The following is a 5,188-nucleotide window of genomic DNA, read 5'->3' as shown; positions in this document are numbered from 1 at the left end:
GTGTTTTGTGTTACTTCACATTATGCCTAGTATTGGATTGGATTTATACCAGACCTTTCTCAGTAATACCTCAAGGCAAGTTACATTCAGGTACAGTCGGCATTTTTCTGTCTCTGGAGGGCTTGCAATTTAAGTTTTGCATCTGAGGCAATGGAGGGTTTAAGTAGCTTGTCCAAGATGTCAAGGAGCATCAGTGGGAATTGAACCATGGCTTCCTTGATTCTTTGTTGCAGTTAGCAGTACACGCTGTCATTTTGAGCAGAGGTGCTTTACATGGCTCAATGACAATTCAATGAATGAAATGAATATGTGAATCTGTACTTATCATGATTTAATGACAAGAGGATGCTGTTATGACTGTATCTTTTCAATACATGTCCTATTTTAGACTCACAATCGTGTCAAGTCTATCACAATAAAAGAGATTGAGCACCAATTGGTCACTTTCATTGTTGGTTCTGGCTGTTCCCTGATTCTCAACTCTAACCATTAGGTACAGTTAATAAAGATAAGCCTAGATTCTGTAAATGGTGCCATTGTCAGACATTGCCAATCGTGTGTTTAGCGTCGTTTACAGAATCGTGCTTTCAGGAAAGGCAGGTGCTGGAAAAGCAGGCCAAGGTTTTCAAGGCCTACATTTCTGGTACCTACCTTTTATGTGAATCGCACCTATGGAGGTGCTTTATGACACCTAATGCCTCTTTTGGCATCAGCCATGCTGACAGTAGCATTAAGCATTGTAAAGCGCCGCTGTAGATGCAAATGAGGCACCATTTTTAGGCACCGGTAGGCACCATGAATTTTGTTTTAAGACTGCTTCGAAACAGCATTTTGCACTGAACTTAGGCACCGGTAGAGCCTAAGTTAAGGCGCCATTTATAGAATCTGGTCCTTAATGCCTAATGTTTGGTAACAGATAACTCAACAGAAAATTAAAGGCTAGCAGAGCTGAAGCCTGGTGGCCATTTGGCAACCTACCTAAAATATTGATAGGTAAATTATTTTATGGTTTTCTGTAACTTCAGATTTTTTTTTTCCAATTTTTATGTATTTTATTTTTTTTATTTATTTATCATTTTAATGCATCCTATACAAGATGTTTAAAGAAATACAGAAATATATTATTCTCTTAGTCATATTACATACCAAGAATTGAAATTTAAACATCCATATAAATCATATAATACAGTCCACAACTTAAGGAGAAGAGACAAGATGAAAGTAAAACCCCTCGGGAAAGGGGAATATACAAAGGAAACTAAAAACTTTAAGAAATAGAGCAGTCAGATCTTACCTATCCAAAATAAACTTAACCGCATTATTAACCTGTATCATTCGGACTGTGTAGAGATACCTTTACCTTCAAGGAAAAAACCTAATTGGGAAGGTTCGAAAAATATATATTTACTTCCTTGATAGGAAATAAAACATTTACAAGGAAATCGCAACTGAAAACTTGCCCCCAAAGCAATCACCTTTGATCTATGTAACAGAAATTCTTTCCTTCTGGACTGCGTCCACCTTGAAACATCAGGAAATATATATACCCTTTCCCCCAAATAGGAAATCTGCTTTAAATTGAAATATAATTTCAGCAACATCTCTTTATCTTGAAGAAATACCAACGAGACCAATAAAGTTGCTCTTCCCTGAATTTCAATGTCAGAAGATTGCAGAATATCAGAAACATCTAATTGAGCATTTTCATCTGCTGTAGCTTTTTCTTTCTGCACTTGTTTTATATAGTAAATTCTTTGTATCGGGGGAAGACTTACTTCAGGTACATTTAAGACATTCAACATAAAGTTCTTAAAGAGTTCTTTAGGAGACATAAACTTGGCAACCGGAAAATTAAGAATCCTCAAATTTAAATTTTTCTGCTGATTTTCCAGGTTTTCAATCTTCCTCAAAATCATCATTTTTTCTGTTGTTTGTTTGGTAATTAGATTATTAGTCTCTGTTGTTGCTTTATCTAAGTTTTTTAATTCCACTTGGTGTTGCTGAGTAATAGTCTCTAAGGAGCTTATCCTGGAGGTAGAATTCTGGGTCATAGTAACAAAGTTAGAACATACCAGGTGAAGATTCTCAATTGCAGTCCAAATGGAGTCCAGAGTAACAGCCTGTGGTTTTACCAACGGTCCAAGGAGGGGGACACCAGCCGACCCAAACACGGCTCCTGCTCCAGCGATGGAAGTCTGGGCTCCTGCAACCTCCCCACCGCCGGTCACCAACGGCTCCTCTCCCCCATTTATGTATTTTATTAGAAGCACTTGCAAAGATAGAAAAGAACCTTGATAGCTGATATCATTCCAGGATAATTTAATCCTTCTTCCTGCCAGCACCAACATTGGCCTTTGCCGCCCCCTGACTTTCTTCATCCTGTTCTTACGTTCTTTATATTGTTTCCTGGAAGTCTTCTTTTTTTCATGTAGACCATGCCTGGCTAGTCTATGTTTTGGTTCGTTTTTCTTTGCAAAGTCCAAAGAATCATAAATCATGCCCAAACCGGTTGTCCTGCCACCACCAAAATGAGTTCTGAAGCCAAACACAAAAATGACATCTGGAGTTGTCTTGTACATCTTTGCCAGCTTGTCCCGGATTTCGGTCTTGGGGACGGTAACCTTTCCAGAATGAAGAACATCAGTGACCATCTGCTCGCGCTGCAGAAGTCTGTTTGTCATGGACTTGCGAATTCTGATGGTCACAGTGTCGTTCATCTTGACTGCAACCTCCTCACTCTGGATGCAGAACCCCCCCAAAAATAACAAAACAAAACACCTTAGAATTTATGTTACAGTACTACTGAACATTAAAGTTCATATAGCCAAAAGGAAGATGCTGGACTGGGGAGCTAGGGCTGAGAGCCAAATGTTAAAGTACCTGCTTATATTTCCAAAACACTGTAAATATGATTCTGTTCAATATGTTGTATCATTTTGCTGTGCGTTATTTTCATTTTTGGGGTGCATAATTCCCTGGAGTGTGTTCAGTGTGTATAATATCATCAGTAACAGAGGTACTAAGGGGAGGCAGCTGATAGACAGTGAAAGAAAAGAGCCCCTACAGCCCCCCCTTTTTTTTTAAGAGTGGTGCTCATACTGGAGGAGCATTGTCCCTTTTTAAGCTGTGCTAAACATCCAGTATCTGAGTAAAATTCAGAGTATCTATAAAGTACAGGCGAACAAGTAGGGAAAGCATGCAGAGTAAGACTCATTTCAATCTCCCGTTAAGTGTTTATGTATATGTGTGCGTATTTGTAAAAAGTGCTCACAAAGTAATGTCATGGAAAATTTTGTTCATGTCAGCTCAGTCCTCAGAGGGAACATTGCTCTCTGTCCATTATGCATCCATGCTTTGAGTAATGTCTGCAGTTCTGCGCCTCCCCCTCCCCTCCTCCCATCTTGAAAAGGACATAGCTGAACTAGAAATGACTCTCATATGAAAAAAGGCTAAACAGGTGAAAGAAAAGATGACTATGAGAGGATATGATAGAAATTTATAAAATCAACAGTAGGGTGGAACAGTTAGATAGGGAACAATTGCTTAATCACTGAATCAACATTAAAACAACAGAACACCCTATGAAATTAAGAACTAGTAGGTTGAAATTAAAAATTATAGAAAGTACCGGTATTTTTTTCACTGTTCATTATTAATCTGGAGGATGTGGGCAGATTTTTTTTTTATTTTTTTTTTTGGGGGGGGGGGATCTGCCAGATGCTTGTAATCTGGATTACCCATTATCAGAGGCTGGATGCTGGACTTGATGGACCTTGGTTTGACTAAGCATGGCTTTTCTTATGAAGCCAAAACCTGCTCATAGAAGGATCTGCTTAGTCCAATTGGCCCATTTGGTCATTCCTGGCACAATAAATATTATGTTCCATGTACACAGGGGAATATGTTTATGTTAAACTTGACACATGGCCATTTCAGTTGCCAAATATTTCAAAGGCCAGAACATTTATGCTTTAGATTCAATAGAGTCATAGGCATTGGAATGGAGGGGGGGAGGCGCTCAGGGGGCATGGTCTCCCCCAAAATTGCTACTAATAACAGGGCTGGCAAGAACAGAAATACCTCTGCGGCTGTAGTGTAGCTAGGCAGGCGGCACTCATGGGAGCAACATCTCACTACCAGCCAGCGTATCTGTTGGTCATCTCTCTCTGCTACATCTCTACCCTGACATTACTCCTTCCCCCCCCCCCCACTTGTCTATCTGAAATTTCTTGTAAAAGCACAGCGCTGCCCTGCTGCCAGTCCCAGTGTCTTCTCTCCACTGCAGCCTGCCCTCTCTGGCAACTCCCCATTTCCGCAGGGGCGGGACACAGTACAGAGAAGACACCAGGGCTGGTGGCAGGGTGGCGCTGTGCTTTTACAAGAAATTTAATATAGACACACCGGGTTGGGGGAGAGAAGGAGTAGATGTCGGAGAAGGGATGCAGCAGGGAGAGCCAACCAGTAGGTACGCTGGCCGGTAGTGAGATGCTGCTTCCACTGAAGTGCTGCCTAGAAATAAGACCCATCCTGAGACATTTCAGATTCGGGGAAGGGGTAGAAGGTAGAGAGGAAGCAATATAGGACTAGGGGAAGGGAGATGGACTCAAATAAGGGAAGGAGGGAGAGATGTGAGAATCAGGAATGGGATAAAGGAGGGAGAGAAAGATGTCAGATTTGTCAGGGACAGGGAGTGATGGACTTGACGATGGCAGAGGGGGTAGAAGGAGGATAGGGAGAGGTGGCGGGGATAGAAGGGGAACAGTGAGAGATAGATTTGGAGGAGGACAGAGGGAGCAAGGGAGGGAGAGAGGGACATGGGGAAGGCAGAGTGGGTCAAGGAGAAATGGTAGAAAGGGTGAGAGAGAGACGGAAGAGGGGGAGATAAGGAGAAATGGATGTGGAGGGGACAAGATGGGGAGAGGGAGAGATGGATTTGGTGGAGAGGGAAAAATGGGGAAAGGGAAAGAAATTCAGGGGAAGGGCAAAATGGGAGGGAGAAATGGACAACTCGGGGAGAGAAGAGGAGGTAGAGGAGAGATGAACAGGGAAAGGCGGAGGGGATATGGACTGGGAGCTAGAAGGTGGGAGGGAGGAGAGATATCAGACTTGGGAGGAGGGAGTGAAAGGGCAGAATGATGTTGGACTTGTAGGAGGGAGAGAGAAAGAAAGAGAGGAAGGAAATGCTGGG

The 5,188-nt window shown here is 42.0% G+C and overlaps 1 pseudogene; it reads right to left on the bottom strand.

Annotated features, from left to right (window-relative positions):
• Nucleotides 1–2,304: 2,304 nt before the first annotated feature.
• Nucleotides 2,305–2,717, bottom strand: LOC117362790 (annotated as a pseudogene).
• Nucleotides 2,718–5,188: the final 2,471 nt, after the last annotated feature.

This window comes from Geotrypetes seraphini, chromosome 6, assembly GCF_902459505.1.
Source record: "Geotrypetes seraphini chromosome 6, aGeoSer1.1, whole genome shotgun sequence".
Classification (NCBI taxonomy): domain Eukaryota; kingdom Metazoa; phylum Chordata; class Amphibia; order Gymnophiona; family Dermophiidae; genus Geotrypetes; species Geotrypetes seraphini.
Note: the sequence above shows the minus strand (reverse complement) of the source record. Positions and strands in the feature narration are given on the sequence as shown.